At 43.9% G+C, this 26,815-nt stretch overlaps 1 protein-coding gene across 2 annotated transcripts in view; it reads right to left on the bottom strand.

The window, feature by feature from the left end:
* LOC126426740 (ankyrin repeat domain-containing protein 23-like) overlaps positions 1 to 26,815 on the bottom strand; it is a 107,251-nt gene that overhangs the window by 62,418 nt on the left and 18,018 nt on the right. The window contains exon 1 of one of the 2 annotated variants that reach the window (XM_050088711.1): positions 26,615 to 26,751. The exons of the other annotated variant lie outside the window; for it this stretch is intronic. The gene's annotated coding sequence lies outside the window, so the exon portion shown is untranslated. Of the gene's footprint in view, positions 1 to 26,614; positions 26,752 to 26,815 lie in introns of those variants that run through there. 2 annotated transcript variants of the gene reach the window in all.

Genomic DNA, 26,815 nt, shown 5'->3' with positions numbered 1-26,815 from the left:
GTAAATGACGCTAGCAGGACGGTGTCGTACACATTGATGTCTTCTGATGTCACTTAAACGATGTGAAAACGGCGTATTCCTTATAGGTAAAACACAGCATATGTCGATAATTTTGAAATTCGTCTCTGCTTGTACGTATTTAAACTGATGTCTGCATATAACTACCGAAAAGAGGTATCACGTTTTTGTGAATAAAGTTAACACACTAGAGAGAACAAGACGGGCTGCATGTCGTACAGACAAATGTGCCCGCCGATATGCAGCATGTAACACCATAGCTCTAATGCTGTACTGATTCATTTTGCCTTTTGTTTTATTTAATGTCAGATCGTTGAGTTTCTGTAAATGATGTTTGATTGAATCGATGACAAAATTGTATAGTCCTTTCTTTGTAAAAACTCTGATGTCATGGTTTGATTCTATGCAATGTAGTGTATCTATCACTTACATTCTTTGTCTCATTCGGAGGGAGACGAAACTTAAGGTACATAATTGTAATTTTGTTTAAATAATTTTCTGTAGAAATGCCAATATATGCTAATGTTCTGTTTTTTTAAACGTTTGTTTGCTGTTATGTAAACTGCTGACCTTCACTTAGGATTCTTAAGTTATTTCATATGTAAAAGGTGTTGTGGTTCCCCTCGGGAACGGAACTTTGTAGCACGCGCTAAACGTGGTGGGCATGGACAGAAAGGTGGAACCAAGAGTCAGTCGGGGCGAGCTACCAAACTGTCAACTGCTCATGTAAAAGTTGTGTGTTGTGCTGGTACCGAGAGAGGCTTTCCGTGGCGCTTTCCAATGCCTCGGATGGATGGATAAAGAGCTGGAACTATTTTTGAATTGATATCTATCATCTCCACCAAGAAATGACAGAGTCCAGCAGTTCTACCTGCAAATCCACCTACCTACATGCAATCGCCACCACATTGCGCAGCCACTGAAAAGGAACCAAGGAATAGTAGAAGTGTATGGTGAAGGATCAGCTCATTGGATGTTTTAGTGTGGGCAAATACAAGGTAACTTATACTCGAACTCTTATACCTACCTTGATTTTTTTATCCGTAGTCACAACCTCTTAGGGTCCTTCCCATGCTAAAGTGATTACGGAGTGTCTTTATTGAAAGAACATTAAAGCTCAGTGTTTTAGCAGAACTGAGTAAAATAGTAAATAATGCTTGCTGAAAGTAATTTCTCTATTAAAACTACTTATTAAAATTTTATTGCCAACTTCTAAAGTCCTCAAAACTGAGGCTTATGAAGTTTGCTTAGTAAATGATGACAGTGCAGTCTGTTGAAAATCAACCAAAGGCGAGCTATTGTCTTATAACCACATCGAGTTGTGTTCTACTGCAGTAAGAGTTGAGAACTAATACCATTGGAGGTTACATGTTCATACTTGTTAAGGCCTTGTTTCTTTAGTGTATTGAAATTGTGTTTAGTATGCTTTGCTACAGTGGTCATGATTAAGGGACCCTCTCCACTCAAAGTAGTTTCTACTATTCTTGCTATTCAAGTGAAATTCTGTACAATACTGGGTTCCTCTTGTGTATTAAAAGTGACCTTTAATGGTGTAACAGGAGCAACAGTTTGTCTATTGTGCTCATGCTAGATAACGATTCATAGAAAGACCACTATCTATGAAAACAATAATTTCTTTATTCAAAAGATAGTGAGGAGTAATCTGTTAGTTAATTCCATTTAATTTTCATTTTAAGTAGAAAGGTGCTTAGTAGCGAAAGACTTAATCTATGCACAGTAACTAAATTTGCTGTGGACCATATCCATATTTCATGTCAGGAATTTGTTTGAAAAGTAATATTAAACCTATGTCCAATTTACGATTCTACAGTGAATATTAGTAGTAACGATATTGAGAGCACTAAGTCTTCAAGGTAATAGTGTGTTTTGTTATCTGTTATATTTAGGCAAATAGTTTGTTCTGATTTGGTAGCTCCAACCTTAACGTGAACATGATGTATTCAGGTGCCAGAGTTCATTGCACTCGCGTGTGGCAAAGTATAGGTTGTGTTGGTCCGTTACAGTTACTCATACCTGTTTTGTTGAACAAGAATGTCAATCATTCTCTTGCTTAATTAGGCTGGCGACCGTTTTCTTTATTCTTTGAACAGTGTAGATCGGTAAGATATTGTTTGTTACTGTTTAAATATTTACGTAATTTTGTGTTTCACTTCCGATAAACCACCTCCGTAAGGTACAACACGGTCAACATAACAAAATTCCTGTCAGAGGGTAACACTGCTCTGCTTCTTTATACTATAATTGCTTGAATAAAAATAATTTCATTATACGAACTGCCTCCAGTTTTGAGGTTATACCATAACAGTAGCTGTATTTGACGGAAGTGTTATACGTGGCTTTTCCGGGACAGGACTATTTGCTCTTTTGGGGCATAGTACGTAATATAACAAATTTGGTATCTGATTGCACACGCTACGTACAACCGGTTGCAGTGTTACAAGCAGCCTGTGTCGGCAGCTTCGGCAGCATTTGGTCTGGACTGGGGACACGCCACGACGCTGCAGAAACAGTCTGTGTGCGCCTTGCGCCGCCCTGTACCACGTGTGGAGCAGCCGCCACCGGCACTCTTAAACCTGAACTCCAGAAAGTAAGTTGCTTATATACGAACGCTACTGAAGAAGAGAATGAGATAATGTTTTCCTAGCAGAATATATGAATCAAAATCAACTGAAAGTATTAGCGCATTTGTGGACGTCACGGACACACGCACTCTGAGAATAGAGATTGGCCAATGGCGAGTGTCTCAGAAACAGCCATTCAGCAGCGATCCGGTAACATTCTCGCTCGCCACCCTGTCGTGACACGGGAATATTACTATCCGTGAGTTCAGCAGCGCAATTCGCGTGGAAGGGCTGAACAAACTGGCACTCGCCACCCCACTGCGTGGTTCGGCCTCTGCCAGCCCGACTGCCGTCCCTCCACTCCTGAGGGCGTGGAGCGGCTCCCACTCCCTCCCTCCCGCCCTCGTCACTGCGCTCAGCGTCCCGGGCAGTTTCCCCGTCGGCGCTATGCGACACGGCGTTTTACCGCGGGGGAAAATGCGCGGTTTGCCGGCAGGGGAAGCTGTCAGGGCGTAGGCGGGAGCGCGCGCATTTCCCGCCGCGGGTAAATTGTTCGTACGAAGCGCTGTTCCACAGGACACTTTCTCCCGGCAGAAAACGCGCGGATTTTCGGTGGCAGAACCGCTCGACCGCGGCTGCTCGCGCACCGACTGTCAGTCTGCTGCGTGGGGCGGGACAGGGTGGACGACGACGTCGTTTGGCTGTCGCTGTGCGCACTTCCGGTTCTGAAACTATACGGCTGCTTGAGCAAGAAGAGGAGGAGGACACCAACATTTTCGACGAAGAAATGGCTGCAAAGAAGAGAGGAGAGTCTCTCACCTAGTAATGTTGCCAGTTTTAGAGTGTGGTGATTTCGACAATTACCTAAGAATGGATGGAGAAACTTACCAGCACTTGCTCTCCCTTCGTGAGCCCTTTACTACAAAGACGGGAGACACAGATGGGGAGAGCTGCGGCACCGCATGAGAAATCAGCGCCAACATTAAGGTACTTAGCTACTGGCCCTACATACCGTCATCTGCAGCACAGTGTTGCTATTTCACAACTGGGTCTCTCGAAAATTATGCCAGATACTTGTGCCGCAATTTTCTATGCTTTGATAAATGAACACATGGAGGTAGGTTGTAAATTAAAAAAAAAAGGTTGACGTTATATGTAGCTGTGTTTTTCCTTTCCATGTTACAGTTCCCAACGTCTCAGGATGGATGGATTTACAATGCAAAAGAGTTCCGAAATGTCTTGATCATATCGACGGCGAACACGTGCGCATTAATCGTCCCTCCTCCTGGAGAGTGGTAACTACAATGGCTACTGCAACATGGTGCTGCTTGCAACAGTGAACGCAAATTACGAGTTCACTATGGAGGCTTTGGAACCAATGACGGGATACCTGATGGTGGCGTTGTGCGAAACACAGTATTTTGCAACAAACCGAAGAAAAGTATAAGTTAAGAATACCGTATGAATGTTGTGTCATAGGTCACAAACTGCCGTATGTTTTTGCAGGAGAGATGCCTTCTGCGTAAGGCACGATTTTATTGATCCCTATAGTCTCAAGGTACTAAATTCTGAGAAGGTGGTTTGCTATTATCCCCAATCCCGTTGTCGAAGAACTGTGGAGAACGTGTTTCCGACTCTCTCTTCCACATTCCAGTCCTTTAAAAATTGATAAGAAAATATGCAGAATGCGGTGCCTGCCTGCTGTGTACTCTGTAACTACTTACGACGAAGATGCGGCCAGCTCTACGCACCACCAAGCACGTTTTACGCACAAAACCCGGAGGAAAGTGATTTTGCTGAAGTAGAGGTACCATGTTCTGAATATTGCCACTAATGGATGTGGGGAGCAGTCCCTTCAGGAAAACTAATAACAGAGTAGTCTACGCCTAATCTTGCCGTTATTGCACTGGAAATGACAAAATTCTACCGTCGTTGTAGACTGGACGTGAAAATTTACGCTACTCTTTAATCGTGTCATTTGAACCTCAAGTAAAGAAGTTTGTAAGTGACAGCGTCAGTGGTCCATTCTTTCGTAACAAAGGATGCTATTAACGCCCAAGCACGACTGCGGCAAATTTTTTGCACAAAAAGCCACACAGAACTCGAGGCGTTTCGGAGAGATCCCTTGTGCTTTGCTTTGTCAGCACGCCATGGACTTCTCACGCAAATTTTAACACAAGAACAGCCAAACAAAGCACTGCAGCGTTGCGTAGTACAAAAAAAGTGTTGTGTCTGATAGCTTCCCTTTCATCAGCTAATCTCAAAGCAGGAGACGTGACGTCACAGATGAAAAGAGAAGTATGCAATATTTGATTTCACGAAGCAAAACATCACGACAACACTTCGAGAATCCGCCCGCTGCTAATCCAGCCTTCGCCTCAGTCTAACCGAGGTGCAGGGGAGCGCAGGAGGTCTCTCGCTCACCACAGCGTTAGTTCCATAAAACTGTGAAAATACCGAAATGAAGAAGGTTGTATACATAGAAGAATCCTGGAGATACTAGAAGGTATCAGATAGATTATATAATGGTAAGACAGAGACTTAGGAACCATGTTTTAAATTGTAAGACATTTCCAGGAGCAGATGTGGACTCTGACCGTAAGCTATTGGTTATGAACTAGTAGATTAAAAACTGAAGAAACCGCAAAGAGGTGGGAATTTAAGGAGATGGGACCTGGATAAACTGACTAAACCAGACGTTGTACAGAGTTTCAGGGAGAGCATAAGGGAACAATTGACAGGAATGGGGGAAAGATATACAGTACAAGAAGAATGGGTAGCTCTCAGGGATGAAGTAGTGAAGGCATCAGAGGACCAAGCAGGTAAAAAGACGAGGGTTAGTGGAAATCCTTGGGTAACAGAAGAAATATTGAATTTAATTGATGAAAGGAGAAAATATAAAATGCAGTAAATGAAGCAGGCAAAAAGGAATACAAAGGTCTCAAAAATGAGATCGACAGGAAGTGCAAAATGGCTAAGCAGGGATGGCTAGAGGACAAATGTAACGATTTAGAGGCTTATCTCACGAGGGGTAAGATAGATACTGCCTACAGGACAGTTAAAGAGACCTTTGGAGAGAAGAAAACCACTTGTATGAACATCAAGAGCTCAGATGAAAACCCAGTTCTAAGCAAAGAGGTGAAAGCAGGAAGGTGGAAGGAGTATAGAGGGTCTATACGTACTTAAGGACAATATTCTGGAAATAGAAGAGAATGTAGATGAAGACGAAATGGGAGATACAATACTGCGTGAAGAGTTTGACAGAGCACTGAAAGACCTAAGTTGAAACAAGGCCCCGGGAGTAGACAACATTAAATTTGAACTATTGACGGCCTTGGGAGAGCCAGTCTTGACAAAACTCTACCATCTGGCGAGCAAGATGTATGAGACAGGCGAAATACCGTCAGACTTCAAGAAGAATATAATAATTCCAATTCCAAAGAAAGCAGGTGTTAACAGATGTGAAAATTACCGAACTATCAGGTTTAAGTCACAGCTGCAAAATACTAACGCGAATTCTTTACAGACGAATGGAAAAACTGGTAGAGGCCGACCTCGGGGAAGATCAGTTTGGATTCCGTAGAAATGTTGGAACACGTGAGGCAATACTGACCTTATGACTTATTTTAGAAGCTAGATTAAGAAAAGGCAAACCTACGTTTCTAGCATTTGTAGACTTAGAGAAAGTCTTTGACAATGTTGGCTGGTATACTCTCTCTCAAATTCTAAATGTGGCAGGGGTAAAATACAGGGAGCGAAAGGCTATTTACAATTTATACAGAAATCAGATGGCTCTTATAGTCGAGGGGCATGAAAGGGAATCAGTGGTTGGGAACGGAGTGAGACAGGGTTGTAGCCTCTCCTCGATGTTGTTCAATCTGTATATTGAGCAAGCAGTAAAGGAAACAAAAGGAAAATTCGGAGTAGGTATTAAAATCCATGGAGAATAAACAAAATCTTTGAGGTTCGCCGATGACATAGTAAATCTGTCAGAGACAGCAAAGGCCTTGGAAGAGCAGTTGAATGGAATGGACAGTGTCTTGAAAGGAGGATATAAGATTAACATCAACAAAAGCAAAACGAGGATAATGGAATGTAGTCGAATAAGTCGGGTGATGCTGAGGGAATTAGATTAGGAAATGAGACAAAGTAGTAAAGGAGTTTTGCGATTTGGGGAGAAAAATAACTGATGAATGTCGAAGTAGAGAGGAAAGCGTTTCTGAAGAAAAGAAATTTGTTAACATCGAGTATAGATTTAAATGCCAGGAAGTCGTTTCTGAAAGTATTTGTATGGAGTGTAGCCATGTATGGAAATGAAACGTGGACGATACATAGTTTAGTCAAGAATAGAAGCTTTCGAAATGTGGTGCTACAGAAGAATGCTGAAGATTAGATGGGTAGATCACATAACTAATGAGGAGGTATTGAATAGATTTGGGGAGAAAAGGAGTTTGTGGTACAACTTGACCAGAAGAAGGGATCGGTTGGTAGGACATGTTCTGAGGCATCGAGGTATCACAAATTTAGTATTGGTGGGCAGCGTGGAGAGTAAAAATCGTAGAGGGAGACCAAGAGATGAATACACTGAGCAGATTCAGAAGTATGTAGGCTGCAGTAGGTAGTGGGAGATGAAGCTTGCACAGGATAGAGTAGCATGGAGAGCTGCATCAAACCAGTCTCACGACTGAAGACCACAACAACAACAAACTGAAATGAACGCAAGTGCTGCGTTTCATCGCCACAACCATGTCGGGATGACGTCACGGGTTCTGATTCGCAAGTGGATTACAGGACACGCAATGCCGACACACGAAATAGCGCCCGACGACTGGTTGCTTTATAAATGAGTTAACGCGTGTGATATCCTACGTTACGCATGTATGAGAGGAGTTTGGGAACGGTTTGAAATTATTCTTAACGTGTGTTCGATGTGGACAAGTGCTCTCATTCTGAAACACAGTTGGATTACAGTGTGGCTAGTTGACACTCTTTTTTAAACAAAAGAAAATCTCTCACGCGACTAAATGTTCGACATGCCAATCTCCCAGTGCGCGCGCATGTTTATGTGCGTGTGTGTATGTGTATGTGTGTGGGGCGGGGTGACATTAGAGGAAATTATCTCAAGTGTTTGAAATGTTGTCTGAAGTTGGTTCCGGGTCGCTAACTGCCATCATTCTGAACTACTGGGTGAATGACGACCACGTATTTCAGAACTGTGAGTTACGTCATATCGAGACACGCCAAGTTTCCAGCTGTGATACATCCCATTTTCTTAGCAATCATGGAGACCACAAGAAGAACTGCACCACAAGATGATTATTTCTACACCAAGCCAGGTATTTCCATCGCAGCTCTTCAACATATATCAGAACAACCATCAGATTTCATAAAACCATACTCAACATTAAGTTCAATAAACTATGTTTGGCTTATAAAATTGTACCTAACTATATAACAATAACTGTAAACAACATGTCACCAGCAGCACAGCAGACAAAACGTAAAGCAGAAATCATGTGAATAAAGCAAGAAATCCGGTCTCTGTATTCCAAAAACTGACTCTGAATATTGAATTATACAGATTGCATATAGAACTAGCTAATCACATAATGAACTAATGTACAGGGTTAGAGCATACACAGATACCATAATAGGCAGGAAACAGACAATCCAACAAAAGAAACTCACAAGAATGTTACATCACACAAACACCCACCAATACCACCACCAATACAACAAACACACCTTTCACAAAACAGTGATTAATCTAATGGACATAACATTATCTGAACAAGAAAGCAGCCTACTTGAAAAGAGTCCCAAACATAACACAGGACAGTAGAAAATATAACAGCAACTGAAAACATCATAAAGCAACAAGAAAGGCTAAACACACGTGTATTCAATGCAAACCTAACAAGAGAACTAATTGCTGAAGAAATAAGAAACATAATCAAAGAGAACGAAACCACCATAAAAGAAAACACTAGGACTCCTGAAGAAAAAACCTACAGAATGCTACAGAATAAATTAACACAAGAAAATGCCATCATCACAAAATCTGACAAAAGTAATTCAATAATAGTCATAAACAAACAGGAATACATTCACAAAATATTAGAACTCATCCAAAGCAACAACATCACAGAATTAACCAGTGACCCAACAAACCGATACCAAAGTGAGTTACAGAAAACCCTGAGAAACAGAAACAATTTTCACAGAAACACAGATTAAAAAATGATACAGTAAAATCCCAAGGCCCCCACCCTAAAATCATTGCCTTAAGTTCACAAACCCAGAATACCCATATGTTTGAATAAACTTCACCAAAGCCACAAAATACCACTTCACCAAACACACTCTGCTACAGACAATATACAAATACACTGACAACAGAAGTCTTAGACAAAGTAAGAAATGAAAACATACCAAACACAGCAACATTGGTTTCATTTGATATAATTTCAATGTACACAAACACACCCCAACAGAAGAAACCATCAACATAATAGAAAGAAACCTCCAACTGCAAGGAAACATACCCGCAACAAACATACAAGAAATATTATCCATACTCAGGCTCATCACAGAACGAAACTACTTCACATTCAACGACAGATTTTACTCTCAACAAGATGGACTACCCATGGGATCCCCAATCAGTGGCCTCCTACCTGACATTGTCCTCAGTCAGATGGAAAAAACAAATCTTTGACAAAATAGTAATACCAAAACAGTACAAAATAATACACTCCTGGAAATTGAAATAAGAACACCGTGAATTCATTGTCCCAGGAAGGGGAAACTTTATTGACACATGCCTGGGGTCAGATACATCACATGATCACACTGACAGACCCACAGGCACATAGACACAGGCAACAGAGCATGCACAATGTCGGCACTAGTACAGTGTATATCCACCTTTCGCAGCAATGCAGGCTACTATTCTCCCATGGAGACGATCGTAGAGATGCTGGATGTAGTCCTGTGGAACGGCTTGCCATGCCATTTCCACCTGGCTCCTCAGTTGGACCAGCGTTCGTGCTGGACGTGCAGACCGCGTGAGACGACGCTTCATCCAGTCCCAAACATGCTCAATGGGGGACAGATCCGGAGATCTCGCTGGCCAGGGTAGTTGACTTACACCTTCTAGAGCACGTTGGGCGGCACGGGATACATGCGGACGTGCATTGTCCTGTTGGAACAGCAAGTTCCCTTGCCGGTCTAGGAATGGTAGAACGATGGGTTCGATGACGGTTTGGATGTATCGTGCACTATTCAGTGTCCCCTCGACGATCACCAGTGGTGTACGGCCAGTGTAGGAGATCGCTCCCCACACCATGATGCCGGGTGTTGGCCCTGTGTGCCTAGGTCGTATGCAGTCCTGACTGGGGCGCTCACCTGCACGGCGCCAAACACGCATACGACCATCATTGGCACCAAGGCAGAAGCGACTCTCATCGCTGAAGACGACACGTCTCCATTCGTCCCTCCATTCACGCCTGTCGCGACACCACTGGAGGCGGGCTGCACGATGTTGGGGCGTGAGCGGAAGACGGCCTAAAGGTGTGCGGGACCGTAGCCCAGCTTCATGGAGACGGTTGCCAATGGTCCTCGCCGATACCCCAGGGGCAACAGTGTCCCTAATTTGCTGGGAAGTGGCGGTGCGGTCCCCTACGGCACTGCGTAGGATCCTACGGTCTTGGCGTGCATACGTGCGTCGCTGCGGTCCGGTCCCAGGTCGACGGGCACGTGCACCTTCCGCCGACCACTGGCGACAACATCGATGTACTGTGGAGACCTCACGCCCCACGTATTGAGCAATTCGGCGGTACGTCCACCCGGCCTCCCGCATGCCCACTATACGCCCTCGCTCAAAGTCCGTCAACTGCACATACGGTTCACGTCCACGCTGTCGCGGCATGCTACCAGTGTTAAAGACTGCGATGGAGCTCCGTATGCCACGGCAAACTGGCTGACACTGACGGCGGCGGTGCACAAATGCTGCGCAGCTAGCGCCATTCGACGGTCAACACCGCGGTTCCTGGTGTGTCCGCTGTGCCGTGCGTGTGATCATTGCTTGTACAGCCCTCTCGCAGTGTCCGGATCAAGTATGGTGGGTCTGACACACCGGTGTCAATGTGTTCTTTTTTCCATTTCCAGGAGTGTATATTGGTACAGATACATAGATGACATAATTTGCTTAATAGATGAACCACTGTCTCGCATAAAAGAACTTCATGATAAACTCCATCCACCCACAAATACAATTCACCATAGAAACACAAACAGATGAAAAACTTCATTTCTTAGATCTCACTATACACAAGAGAAACCACAAACATGAATTCACAATCTAAAGAAAACCCACACCCACCAGCACCATTATTCATAACCAATCCAATCACCCCATATCTCACGAACAAGCCAGCTTCAGATATTTACTTCACAGGCTGAACAAAATACCCACAAACAAGCATGACTACACACAAGAACTGAACACGATAAAGCAAATTGCAAAGGAGAATGGATATGACGCAAAGAGAGTAGACAAAATAAACCAGAAAATACAGAAACAAACAGCACATAACCATCAAACACACACATCACACAACAAATCAGCAGGCAGTAAGCAACAAATGGCACATAATGACTTGCAACAACAAGGTCACACACAGGGTGGGTAATATACTAAAGAAACAAGGACTCAACATAGCATACAGAACCAACAACACAATACAGAGCAGACTCGGAAGAAATACCACCAACACTGACAAATACAGCCAGTCCGGCATCTACCAACTTACTTGCAACTGCTGTCAATCTGTATATGTGGGCCAAACATGCAGGACCTTCAGAACCAGATATAATGAACACCTCAGAGCACTGAAAAGCAATAGCACACACTCAACATTTGCAGACCACCTGGTAGCACACAACCACCACCCAACAACTGACCTTCACATCCTAAAAACTAGCAGCAGCCTATACCAAAAATTAGCTACAGAGGAAAACTACCACATCCAAAAATCAAGAGCCCAAGTAAGTAAAGTACTCAGTAAATACACATCACTGTGCAACAAAACCCTCTTCGCTACAATAGAAGAACTATACAAGTAACACACACACACACACACACACACACACACACACACACACACAAAATCCTCTCTATCTATCTATCTATCTATCTATCTCTCTCTCTCTCTCTCTCTCTCTCTCTCTATCTATCTATCTATCTCTCTCTGCCCCAGTACTCATATCTCTCTCTCTCTCTCTCACACACACACACACACACACACACACACACAAACCCACACACCACTAACGCCAAATGTAATTGAAGCTCGCGCGCCTCACCCAGCAGAACACGCTACGAAACAAATGAACGCCACACAGCCACAACAACACGTAATGGCAGCGAAAACTCCGCCCATGTTTTGACAAACTGCATTGCCACGCGAACAAAGGCACAGAAGTAAGCCTATTTACTTCCCCAACAATACAGGGAAACGTACCACAACTTCAAAACTGTAAGTTACGGAAAGAAAACGCGACACAGTCTTATTTCCGTTCGTAAATGCATAACAAACAAAAAATCGTAAGACAACACACAAATGTAATACTTACTAATATAAATCCACCCGATGACGGAGGTTTAAACCTTCGAAACGCGTCGTGGAAATAAATAAAACGGTGACTGGTAACAGTGAACTTGTTGTTTCATTTAATGTCAGTAACAGTCACGGTAATGCCTAACCTAAAAATGTTCGCATTTAAAATAAATTACGTTTTGCTGTTTGCAGATGACAAGTTGTACATTGTGTAGCAAAACAGCTACCAAAATAAGTGGACAATAATATCATGTAACGCATGTTACTCATGATTACACCCACTTTTCGCCAATTAAGTTATAAATGCAACTTTTACATAATGTTGTAAACGACACAAATGTTAATATGTTAAGAACAAATTTACAGTTCAAAATGGTTCAAATGGCTCTGAGCACTATGGGACTTAACTTCTGTGGTCATCAGTCCCCTAGAACTTAGAACTACTTAAACCTAACTAACCTAAGAACATCACACACATCCATGCCCGAGGCAGGATTCGAACCTGCGACCGTAGCAGTCCCGCGGTTCCGGACTGCGCGCCTAGAACCACTACAAATTTACAGTTAAAAACAGACATAGAACCCACTGACTAAAGCACAAAAGTGCTGAAACATGTATGTGTGAAATAAAGAAAAAAGGTGTCTTGCATAAGGCCGAGCTTCTCATCCCATTTTCTTAGCAAGCACGGAGACAACAAGAAGAGCTGCACCACAAGAGGATCATGTGATACTTTCCTTACTGCGTGTCAGATTATACCTCTTAATCAGTACATTACAACATTTTAGATGTTTAAAGCCGGCCGAAGTAACCGAAATACGGAAGCTATAATTAACGAGTTCCCGTTATCAGCTTTCGTAACTAGGGCGCCATTATTCTCCAGTTTACGATTAAAACTTTTCACGGTTCTATGACGTAATGCTTTGATTGAGCGACAGACAATTCATTTCCTAAGATTTCACAGAATTCTTAGCCTAACCGCGTTTGAACATTCTTTGGCGTTTTGGTACACTCCAAACCTAATTTAAGGCCTGCTATGAAATTGTCTACCACGTGTGGTTCTTTAATCGCAGGTGCGATATTGAATTTCAGCCCTTTGGACAGTAACTGGGTCTTAGCTGTTGGAAATATTATATAAGTTTTACTAATAACACGTTCACAGAACGTGGGTTTAAAACTTTATTATTCGAACATCCTTGTTGGTTACCTCTGATAACACCCTTACACAAATTTGACGCTTTTTCGCATGACTTGCAGCGTGTTTCTTCTTTCTGTTTACCAATGAAATCATTGGCCAGTGCCCAAAAATCATCTATTCGATAATTTTAAGACTTCGAATAGTGCATCAATATTTCAAGATACAACAAGTAAGCTTTCTCGTTTAACCCATCTTTCTTTGTATACAATTCCGCAATTCTGTTATTGAGGATCTGAGCTATGAATTTCTTTTTGAAAGTAGGCGATTTGTAATATAATTTTCCTACATAATTGCGAGTACTAGCATGGCCATTTCATTTATTAACAAGTGTAAACAGAATAACGTGACCCCGAAGTTTGTCAGCGGATATTCGATGCCGCAAAACACAATCTTTCTTTCCGTTGAACGGACAGCATGGCTCTTATCAGAGACCCACCTGAGAAGAAAGTCGCATGTTCTAGGTCAAAATGCGAGTAGATTTTTGTTTTGTAGAACATCTTCACATCACGGTCGGTGCAGCAGTGTCCGCAGTCCGTGGTTAGCGTCCCAGGTTCGATTCCCGACAGAGCCGCTAATTTCCTTCTCTCGGGGTCTGGGTGTTTGCGCCGCCCCCGTAACTTCAGCTCATCTCACCGCCGAGCAGATGGGCCAAGTCGAGTGAAACGGGACGGCTTTCTCCTACCGGCCGAGCAACCCCGGGAGCAAATCTCCCGGCCAACACCGCCGCCTCAGTCCGTTTCCATGCCTCCGCAGCTCAGTCGGTAGAAACTAAACTCTTGTAGGACCACTCGTGTGTGTGTGTGTGTGTGTGTGTGTGTGTGTGTGTGTGTGTGTGTGTGTGTGTGTGTGTGTGTCCGCGCCAGTCCACAGACAACTTTTACTATATATCTAAACAGGAACGAAAAATTTATACAATTACTGTTGTCAAATTATGCCAACATGTACACTTCTGTATGATTTATACAAGCTGAAGGAAACGTTCTTCTGCCTGAAAACTTCCTGTGGCGTACACATTTTACGCCCCAGTGTTTTCCGTATCAGCGTGAAACATCTTTCAAACGATATGAACCACACAAAATGCACCGCCATGAATGTACCTGTATACCCTCATGTGCATAACCGTAATACGTTATAGTGCTCTTTTCCAACACACTTCTCATGTATGAATCAAATCTAAACATAAGCACCACAAAATTAATGTCTTGATGGGGCATGCAGTAAAACTAAGTAACCACCTACAGATTCAAACCTCACACGACTTTGCGGAATATGGAGGAAGGTACTTTTTGTTCACCGAAGCCGTTCTTCGCTGCGCCGTGACGTCAGTCTCGCTGCTGCCCCCCCCCCCCCCCCCTTCCTGCCACTGTGTTTCTCACTGCAGCCGGTTTCCACCAGCCTCGCCGCGTGACGTCACCCGCTGACCCTGGACTGGCGACCCGCAGTTGTCTGCACTGTGCGGACGCCCGCTTCCTGCCCACAAGCCGCTGTTCCGCCGTGCCAGCGCGTCTCCTCGAAGCTTCCAGGCTTGCAGGGAAATGACGACGACGAGAAAAATCGAGAAACTGCGGCCAATAAAGACGCCTTACCGAGGATCACCCTACCCACGCGCCATTCGTGGGCGGAAGAGGAACCTAAATTTTTCCTGTCTGTTCCGTTGTGCTGCGCCGAGTACGATGGCCAGAACTTATTTTATGGCGGCTGTTTTTTGCAGTAACCCTTATATATTTGCGCTGCTCACTTTCGACAGTCCCAGTAAGTGGCTGTTGTCTGCGCTCTGATTCGTTGATGCAGAGGAGACTGACCGGTCGCCGTATTCGGTTTTACACTACCGGAGCACTGGTGCCACATTTAGTGGCTTTGTATTGAAGAAAGAGCAAGGAAAAAAGTCCCTCGAAATCTCTTAGTTAAATATACGAATTCTTACAATCTAACCGCAAGCTGCAATTACTTTAGGTTCAAATACCAAGTTTAATTTGTGACGCTTCAAACTAAGCACAGTAAGAAACTAACTACAGTAAGGTCCGCACTGTGGATCACCACACAAAAACTGCCAAGAGTGGACGCCATCGTTTTCTTTAGTCCTGTCTGAAATATTTCGGTCGAGAAAAGTCACGTTAATAAATCTTTGCGTGAGTTTATAAAAAACTGCACCGTTCATCATGTAATGAATATATTTTTAAAGCACCTACATGAAAGAGGCTACAAAGGTGGTAGTAATTCTCTTTTAGCCAATTTAGAGACTAACCGTCCATAGATATATTTTTTATGTTTTACGTCCATCTAGGTGGTAACGATTATTTGCATATTTTTATGTAAACAAGTAAAAAAGAGGAAATAATTTGTACACGCGGTAAGTATAAAGAAATACGCAATACTAATTTCTGTAGGAGAAAAAGAAAGAGAAACAGCTGTTTGAAACTCATAGATAAGGAGACAAAAATCCCTGACTTGCCGGTCGTCTTGTTTCCTTGGAGTTGGCAAAATTTACACGACAAAAGAAAGGAGGCATGAAGGTCGGGGACATATTTTGATAAACAGTAAGCAGAACGACATTTGCTATCAGCAGATTTGCCCAAGTATTACGCATTTTAATCGTCAATAAAAGAGACGAAAATTCATTGTATCTGGTGTGCAACTCAGAGACAAGCAAAGGTCCTGCAGTGCTTTAGAGAACGTTACTTCACCTACAGTGGCATTTCGTAACTTGTACTCCGAATTTTACGTACGGAAAGGAACGACGCTTCAGTGATACTGTAAGTGAACTAAGGGTAGGTAGGGCGTGAATTACAAGTTAATGAACAGCAACACTGACAGCTCACCATACACTAGGTATTTACGCGTTAAAACGCACTTGTGTATAAATTTCTCAGCATTATTTTGAAAGAAGAATAAAGCCACTGATGCAGTGGTTTCCGTACTTGGCTCTCCACATAACGAACTTCAACATCCAATTTTAGAATTCAAACACTTACACTCGACGTATTAACGATACCTGCGTCTTCGTATACGTCAGTTACACGCGGAACTGCATCGTTTACATGTACGTACATAATTAACTTGTGTACCACAGAGGATTAATATGGGTTCAGTAGAAGCAGGCATATACTCATCATTTACGTACATTATCTTTCATTGCTTACGGAAAGATTCCCGACACTAAGGTACACAGTGTATGTACTGGGATTAAAGTCAGCACGTGAAGTGTAACCAAGCGTGTTCAGAAAGTACCAGATTCTGTGAATTAAATATTAGGCGCTGCAGTGATTAATTGTAAGGGCACGGAAGTACTTTGATGGTTAACATTTCGCGGGTGTTCCTGGAGGCACATTACGTGTACAGATATTACGTACGTTATTGAAATAATCCGTAAATGCAATGTTGTCAACCAGAGTGACTAAGAATTTAAAGAATTCCTGGCCTTGTGTAAAATGAGCAAGGGGATCGAGATCATGAGTTGGGCTGCTCAGCACCGTACTGGTGCAGAAACTAAGGACGACGGGTAAAAGGCGAGACAGAGGGCTACCATGAACGATTCACTCGTTTCCAGAATTCGAATTTTTCCGCAGAATTAGATGTACGAATATGATTGCATGCCATTACGAATTCAGCGCCTTGCCAAAATGCCGACAAGGCAAGGGAAGACTTTTCGTGTGTTGTAACATGCGAGGTATTTGGCCAAATGTGGCAGGTGCAAAAAACCGTGTAAGGGGTGGGGGGGCTGAACGAGATTTCTGTACGCAGTCCACACAAGTCAACAGCACGCAAAAGCCACGAACTCTGAACACGGCAGCAAAGTGTGTGGAAGACAGTGCGTCGGCGGTTACACTCCAAACCGTACTGTCCGGATCCTTTACAACAATTAAAAGCGGACTGTTACGGCCGGCGCCTCCACATTTGCGCCACATTGCAGGGCAGGGCAGGGCAGGGCAGGGCTGAAATCGTTATAGGTACAGAAAGCTGGCTTAAGCCAGAGATAAATTCTGCCGAAATTTTTACAAAGGTACAGACGGTGTTTAGAAAGGATAGATTGCATGCAACCGGTGGTGGAGTGTTCGTCGCTGTTAGTAGTAGTTTATCCTGTAGTGAAGTAGAAGTGGATAGTTCCTGTGAATTATTATGGGTGGAGGTTACACTAAACAACCGAACTAGGTTAATAATTGGCTCCTTTTACCGACCTCCCGACTCAGCAGCATTAGTGGCAGAACAACTGAGAGAAAATTTGGAATACATTTCACATAAATTTTCTCAGCATGTTATAGTCTTAGGTGGAGATTTCAATTTACCAGATATAGACTGGGACACTCAGATGTTTAGGACGGGTGGTAGGGACAGAGCATCGAGTGACATTATACTGAGTGCACTATCCGAAAATTACCTCGAGCAATTAAACAGAGAACCGACTCGTGGAGATAACATCTTGGACCTACTGATAACAAACAGACCCGAACTTTTCGACTCTGTATGTACAGAACAGGGAATCAGTGATCATAAGGCCGTTGCAGCATCCCTGAATATGGAAGTTAATAGGAATATAAAAAAAGGGAGGAAGGTTTATCTGTTTAGCAAGAGTAATAGAAGGCAGATTTCAGACTACCTAACAGATCAAAACGAAAATTTCTGTTCCGACACTGACAATGTTGAGTGTTTATGGAAAAAGTTCAAGGCAATCGTAAAATGCGTTTTAGACAGGTACGTGCCGAGTAAAACTGTGAGGGACGGGAAAAATCCACCGTGGTACAACAACAAAGTTAGGAAACTACTGCGAAAGCAAAGAGAGCTCCACTCCAAGTTTAAACGCAGCCAAAACCTCTCAGACAAACAGAAGCTAAACGATGTCAAAGTTAGCGTAAGGAGGGCTATGCGTGAAGCGTTCATTGAATTCGAAAGTAAAATTCTATGTACCGACTTGACAGAAAATCCTAGGAAGTTCTGGTCTTACGTTAAATCAGTAAGTGGCTCGAAACAGCATATCCAGACACTACGGGATGATGATGGCATTGAAACAGAGGATGACACGCGTAAAGCTGAAATACTAAACACCTTTTTCCAAAGCTGTTTCACAGAGGAAGACCGCACTGCAGTTCCTTCTCTAAATCCTCGCACAAACGAGAAAATGGCTGACATCGAAATAAGTGTCCAAGGAATAGAAAAGCAACTGGAATCACTCAATAGAGGAAAGTCCACTGGACCTGACGGGATACCAATTCGATTCTACACAGAGTACGCGAAAGAACTTGCCCCCCTTCTAACAGCCGTGTACCGCAAGTCTCTAGAGGAACGGAGGGTTCCAAATGATTGGAAAAGAGCACAGATAGTCCCAGTCTTCAAGAAGGGTCGTCGAGCAGATGCGCAAAACTATAGACCTATATCTCTTACGTCGATCTCTTGTAGAATTTTAGAACATGTTTTTTGCTCGCGTATCATGTCATTTCTGGAAACCCAGAATCTACTATGTAGGAATCAACATGGATTCCGGAAACAGCGATCGTGTGAGACCCAACTCGCCTTATTTGTTCATGAGACCCAGAAAATATTAGATACAGGCTCCCAGGTAGATGCTATTTTTCTTGACTTCCGGAAGGCGTTCGATACAGTTCCGCACTGTCGCCTGATAAACAAAGTAAGAGCCTACGGAATATCAGACCAGCTGTGTGGCTGGATTGAAGAGTTTTTAGCAAACAGAACACAGCATGTTGTTATCAATGGAGAGACGTCTACAGACGTTAAAGTAACCTCTGGAGTGCCACAGGGGAGTGTTATGGGACCATTGCTTTTCACAATATATATAAATGACCTAGTAGATAGTGTTGGAAGTTCCATGCGGCTTTTCGCGGATGATGCTGTAGTATACAGAGAAGTTGCTGCATTAGAAAATTGTAGCGAAATACAGGAAGATCTGCAGCGGATAGGCACTTGGTGCAGGGAGTGGCAACTGACCCTTAACATAGACAAATGTAATGTATTGCGAATACATAGAAAGAAGGATCCTTTATTGTATGATTATATGATAGCGGGACAAACACTGGTAGCAGTTACTTCTGTAAAATATCTGGGAGTGTGCGTACGGAACGATTTGAAGTGGAATGATCATATAAAATTAATTGTTGGTAAGGCGGGTACCAGGTTGAGATTCATTGGGAGAGTGCTTAGAAAATGTAGTCCATCAACAAAGGAGGTGGCTTACAAAACACTCGTTCGACCTATACTTGAGTATTGCTCATCAGTGTGGGATCCGTACCAGGTCGGGCTGACGGAGGAGATAGAGAAGATCCAAAGAAGAGCGGCGCGTTTTGTCACCGGGTTATTTGGTAACCGTGATAGCGTTACGGAGATGTTTAATAAACTCAAGTGGCAGACTCTGCAAGAGAGGCGCTCTGCATCGCGGTGTAGCTTGCTCGCCAGGTTTCGAGAGGGTGCGTTTCTGGATGAGGTATCGAATATATTGCTTCCCCCTACTTATACCTCCAGAGGAGATCACGAATGTAAAATTAGAGAGATTAGAGCGCGCACGGAGGCTTTCAGACAGTCGTTCTTCCCGCGAACCATACGCGACTGGAACAGGAAAGGGAGGTAATGACAGTGGCACGTAAAGTGCCCTCCGCCACACACCGTTGGGTGGCTTGCGGAGTATCAATGTAGATGTAGATGTAGATCAATTGAGGATGGACATTTCGCCCCCACGCTGATATTCAGCGACAAAGCAACTAACACTTTACTGAAAAAGTTTATCTCCGCAATGTGAGCGAGTGGAGTACTGAAAAACCTCAGGTAATTTCGGCGCATGAAGGAGATTCGCCGAGGGTTAATGTATCCTGTGCTGTGTGACAGGCGAAGCTGAATGGGCCGTTTTAATACTGTGAGACAACTGTGCCGGGTACATCTTACCTCGATATGTTGCAGTTGTGGTTGTTTGGACTACTCATTCCTTCAGGGAGCATCGATGTTTGTTGCTACCTAAACGACGAAATTTCGCATCGCTGGATTGGCCGTAGGCGGTTAACGCAAGTACTGATCAGCTTGCAAAAGCACTTAGCAATGGATGCTTGAAAATCTGAAACTGGTCACGGGTTTGTGTAATTAAACTGTGTGTGTGTGTCGTAATTGCGGTTGTCTCCTATATTTAAGTCAATGTTTCTAATTGTACTACAGCCCTGTTTCCGTTAATGTTTATTTTCGAAAATCTAGCGATTAAAATAGGGTTTCATTGCACTGTGGCTGACTCAAATGAACTTGAAATATTAGCAGAAGACCACTCGATCACTGATTACACAAAATAGAGGCCATACTGGATGTTACCGAGAACTCGCGCCACAGGTATGTATGCACGATGATCTTCAGAGCCATTTTGTTTCTGTTTAGACCACTCGGCCAATGGGTTTGCGAAAATTTGAAAGGGCGCGAAACACAGGAACGTAACAGTGAGACGCAGTACAAAAAAACAGACAAAAAAAAACGGTGGACGGGGGAGCGCGGTCTGCGCTCGTCCGGAGAGTGGGGGCTGCCGCGGGGCGCCGTGCTGGCCGGCCGGCTGCACAGGTGTGGACCTGCCTCCACACTAGGGGCAAGCGGTGCCCAGCACTGAACCTGCCGATTCCAACTGTGCATCACCAAAACGGACATACAACACTCTTCGAAATCCAACATGCGTGAAATACGTGCCACACAAAAATCGTTACTGTAACATTTCATTTCTTTGGCTCCGCTGACTAACAACCATACTGTAACCTGACAACCTGTACCAGAACTCTGGCCAAGCAACGGATCACTTCTCCACAACACACTTTACAAAAAATAACATAGCAGCCACGCGTTCTGTTGTATCCGTGAGTGTGTGTGTGACGTCACGCAGCACACCATTACGCCACGGGTCAATGTGGACGGCCGCTATCAGCAGCTGCGAGCTGCTCCAGTTTAGACAGCCGCCTGTACTGGAAATACGGGTACTTGCAGAGCCTTGATGCTTTGAGAAAAGTGAAACACACGACGGAAGTCTGAGAAAACTGCAGATTTTTTTCACTGATTAACTACTAAATGGTTTATGACCACATGGGCCACCAAGGCGACAGCGAAATTTTCACGAACCATTTTTTTTCTCCGTCTGAGACATTCAAGTACCGGGTGCTCGTAAGTAAAATGCAGCTACTGACCGAAGTCCACTGTCGTCTGTGAGTATGGTAAGGCAGCGAAACACTGTAGACATGCTAATGCGTTAACGCAAAACCAGTTGGCGCCGGAGGAAATCAATTCCAATGTCGGTTACCAGGTGCGAATCTGTCACTGTGCAACACCTCGCGGAAGTCTCCGGTGCTCATACTGAACAAGTTCTGCAAGTGGCGGTTAATAATATCGACATTCTGCCTTTCTCACTTCTTTGTCCCTTCCTGTGCACGTTCCGTTCCCAATCCATTACATATGGGAACATTTCTTTCCAGTGTAAATCGGTTCCGCAAGGGCGCATTAGCATACCAAGTTTCGCTGCCATACAGCAGTTACAGCCCACGATGGACCTCTGCGAGTGGCTCAACTTCAGACTACAAGCACACAGTGGTACAGCGAATGATGGACATTTGCCACGCCGGGCATTTGCCACACTTGCCCCTTCGCCAGGTAGCTTGACTAGCGATCCCTCAGGTTAGGGACGCAATTCCTCGTACTACTTCTGTCCGCTTTCGAACCGCCGTCTTCACATCTTACTCGATGCAACCAGTACGTAAGGGACCTCCATCGACATCTCGGGGAAATACAGAGCTGCTTCTCCGAAATCTAAACATTTATAACATTTGGGAAACGAAAGCAATACCGACGACTAAGTCAGTATGTGATTAGTTGTGCCAAGTATAAATACAGATCCCTCTGTCTGTACGGTAGCTTCCTTTCACGCTTACTTATTGAGATAGAAACAGTCTATCGCCATGAGAACAACAAGAACGGAAAGATGTAAAAGAGTGCGAATGTACGCTAATCATTTCTTTTTGGTCACTGCAATGTGCCTACTTTAATTACTACAACTGCATGCCCAAAAGACAATAAGGGAAGAAGAAATGGGTATGTGAACGTTTGAAAAGAAGAACGACATACTCCATATTAATTTACTCTCTAAAATCCGGTATCTCTTGCGGCGAAACAGTTAATAAAGTGTAGCGGGACAATGTTCAAAACATGACTGAAAATACGCTACTAAATAGAGATAAGAACTATGATTGACATGTCATCCAAAGTCTACGTACATTTTTAAAATGTTAGAGATACGGAACTGTGGTAAAACAGAATGCTATGCTTTTAACGTACGTTGTTCTACATTGTTTAGCTCTGGTATTTACAGAGTCACAGAGAAAACATGCTAGGTTTTGGAGGGAAAAACCTTAATTGTAATGATCTGCACTACAACAGAAACAAGAAGCACAACGTAAGGGAAAATAATGTAATGCCTGTTCCAACTCACAAGTGACATTGAAGCAGATAGTTCCTGTCACTTAGGGTGGGCAGAGGTTATATTCGACAACCTGAATAAAGTAATAACTGGCTCCTTTTGCCGACCCCCGGTCTCGTATGGAACAGTTGCTGGACAGTTCAAAGACAACTTGGGCCTCATCACAAATAGGTACGCTACTCATACAATTATAGTTGGTAGCGACTTCAATCTACCTTCCATATGTTGTCAAAAGTTCATTTTCAGACCCTATACAAAACAACTTCTGTAATTGTTCTAAATGGTCTCTTTAAATTATTTTGAACAATTAGTTCACGAGACCATTCACATTGGAAATGGTTACGAAAACACACTTGACCTCTTAGCCACAAATAATCCCAAGCATCACGACGGATACAGGGATTAGTGAACACACAGTCGTAGCGAGGATCAATTCCGTAACAAAGAAATTCACCAAAACTAAACGCTAAATATATCTATTTATAAAAGCTGCTAAAAAATCGGTAGACTTCTTTGTAAGAGACACTCCCCAATCCTTCCAAACTATGTAAGTGAAGACCATATGAGGCTTAAAGGTCAAAGAAATGTTATCAACAGCACTCGAGAGATTCGTACCAAATAAATTAATAAGAGACGGAACTGATACCCCATGGTACACAAAACACGACAGAAAGCTGCCGCCGGAGCACCGAAAAAGGCGAGTATAATTTAGACGAACGCAAAATCTCCAAGATTGGTGAAGTTTTACTGAGGCTCGAAATTTGGTGCGAATTTCAATGCAAGATGCATTTAATAGTTTCACGAAAGTATCTCTAGAAATGTGGCGGAAAATCCAAAGAGATTCTGGTCCTGTGTTAAGTAAACCAGCGGAAAGGCTCAGTAAGTACCTTTACTACGCGGGGGGGGGGGGGGGGGCGAGGAGGAGGGGGAGACAAGGGACCCAGCCCTTCGGAGCAGCTAAAATCGTGGCGAATGTCCGCACACCGGTACAGCACGGTTCCTCCTGCACGCAGGTTACCCTCAGCCACGTGTCAGGGCGACACCTCGCCGCCGTCTCCACGCTGAGTCACGTTTACTGCCAGCCCAAGTATCATGTGAGACACCACAGTGTGAAATTTTATGCGGCTACCACATTTTACTGGTGGACAGAACACCTAATGAATTGAAAGCACCAGGAAACACTGTACACATTCCCAAGTCACGAGTGACCTTACTCCCTTATTACTGGATATCTATGTGTCACCTAAAGAGCTGATTCCACACAATCGCGATTAAATGGAGGCTTTTTTAGGAAACTTTTGGCTGCCGCTACTGTTCATCCGTGAATGCCACAGTTTTCTACAATTCAGAAAATCTTATCTCGCTACACACGATACGTTTTGAACAGCTCTTTAATACGGCGTGCATCAATTGCGTTGTATATTTTGTGATAGGCGAGTATAAATACGAAAACCACCACACATAGTTCCACGTCACGAAAGTGAAGGGCATTTATAGCACCGATTCCGGGTTACTTATTATACATAAAATTCGTGCAACTTTTATCAAATCATCCTGTCCGTCACGTGTGACGACAGTCACTTTTCCGTGACGTCACGCGTTCTTTGCTGGCAGTGGATGAGGGGAGCACACTCAACAGTCGTCGTGTTGAGTTTGCCAAGAAAATTGTCAATTTTATGGTTTTGGTATTCAAATTTGCGTTTTACGACGATGTGCAGTCTGACATGGCATTTTTGAACTCTTCAAGACGGGTCGTCTTCAGTATTTTGTCATGCCGAAGTGTCTGTAAATGCGACGTCAGTGGCCACCGACGATTCCGAAACTGTGACTTACCATCAATAACGGGTAAGGCTTCTATAACAGTATCTGGCTAAACGAAATAATGTTTACTGAAGGTTTCTGTCAAACATAATTAGCCAATGCCCCCACAAATGTTATAATTCTGACGTGATTCAGCCCTCTGACGGAAACTAACAACAAATCTACCTCGACTCTCGCAATTGTTGCACTGGAAATGGCACAAATTAAATCCAGATTCTGCCGCCGTTACAGGCTGCACGTAGAAATCTACACTGCACTTTAATCGTGTCATTTCAACGTCAAATAAAGAAGCTGGTAAGTGACGGCGTCAGAATCACCGACATTCATTCTTCCCTCACATAATATACGACTGAAGCGCAGGCCGCACAGAACACGGCGCGTCTCACAGATCGCTGACGCGTTCCTTTGTCGACACACCGGGCTCTCATCAGACAAATAGTAACACGAGAACAGCCAAACAAAGCGATGCAGCGTTGTAGAGTGCTAAAAAAAAATTTCATCAACAAATCACAAACGAAGAGACGTGACAGGGCGATAAAAAATACGAAATGTTTATTTCGTGAAGCACAAAAATTACGATAAATTCTCAAGAATTCGCCAACTACTACGCAAATGGTCGCCCGTGTGTAATGAGGGTGTTGGGGAAAGCTACAGATTGCTCGTCGGCCATAACCTTAACTCCAGAACATTGTGAAAATACGGAAGTGAACGCGAGTGCTGCGTCTCCTCGCCACAAGCGTGTCGGCGTCACGCCACGAGTTGTGATTCGCGAACGGATTACAGGATCCGCAACGCCCACGCACGAAGCAGCTTCCTACATCTAATTACTTTGCAGACGAGTTTACGTGTGTAACATGTGACGTTAAGCATGTAAGCGAGATAAAGTTTAGAAACGGTTTGAAATTGTTCTTAACGTGTGTTCGAAAGCAAGTGCTCATTCTGAAATACTGGGTGAATACAATCTGGCTAATTTGCGCTCCTTTTTAAAGAAAAGCCCGTTTATCGCGCGTCTAAATTTTTGACACGTCATGTCTGCTGATGTGTGGGCCGTACGACGATGTAATTCTTGCAGATACCCTACGGGGTGTGGGGATACTGTCTGCAAACTGCGTCGCGAATAGCTAGGTACCGATAAACTACAACGATACGTCTGATGTCTAAGTTGACTCCATGAACAGCGACAACGTGGCCGGGGTAGTGAGGCGGGGGGGGGGGGGGGGGGTAGCGGAAAAATCTCTCCCGTTTTTGTAGTCTTGCGAGCAGTTTCTTGGAAGTCGGTAACTGCCCTCATTCTGAAATACTGGCTGAATAACGTCCGCGTATTTCGGCGCCCTTAGTCACGTTACCTCGCGACGCGCAATGTTTCCAACTGCGGTACTTCTCTTACTGTGTGACAACCGCAATTTAAGATTATACCTCTGAATGAGTACATCTTGACAACATTTTAGATGTCTGAATTCGGCCACATTACGCGAAACATTAAAAAATAAATTTCTCCCACGCCTGCAAGCCGCTACACGCCTTGTCGCACTAAAACTCGCTTACTGCAAAGTTCTGCGTTTGATGGTTTTCGTAAACTTGCGTCCTACGAACATAATCAAGAACGCGAGGTTTTCATTTTAAATGCCTGTTCTACGTGAATTCCGTGGAAATCTACACTGGCACATCGGAACACAAGCCGACTGAATGTGGCGTTATTTTCCATTCGTTCCACGTTATTCTCGCTCAAGTTTTCATAGACTGGTGCAAGGCCACAAGTAACGACCAATAAATCACTGAACACTCAAGACGGTAATTTAACACACTGTTAGCCACCCCCTTTGTTCGTAGCGGTCGTAATTTTTCAAAGTAAGACAAAGTATTAGACAAGAGCAGTAAGTGAGTTACGCGACAAAAACCACACAAAAGCGTGCAGAACATCCGCCGCTCCCATAAATTCCTGCCTTACCTTTCTGAGGTATTCCCGTGGAGACACAAGATACACGAGCTCTGTCTGGGCAGGCAGGACAACGTGGCACGCCGCTTTCCTCCAGGCTGCTGCGTCACAACTGGACCGCACAGACAGCCGGCTGCCCCCCCCAGCGCTGACGTCACGGGGCGGCGTTGCCAGCTGGCGCGGCAGGCGAGGGAACGGCTGCAGCAGGGCGTC

This window comes from Schistocerca serialis, chromosome 11 (assembly GCF_023864345.2).
Source record: "Schistocerca serialis cubense isolate TAMUIC-IGC-003099 chromosome 11, iqSchSeri2.2, whole genome shotgun sequence".
Taxonomy (NCBI): domain Eukaryota; kingdom Metazoa; phylum Arthropoda; class Insecta; order Orthoptera; family Acrididae; genus Schistocerca; species Schistocerca serialis.
The sequence above is the reverse complement of the archived record's forward strand: the minus strand, read 5'-3'. Positions and strand labels throughout refer to the sequence as shown.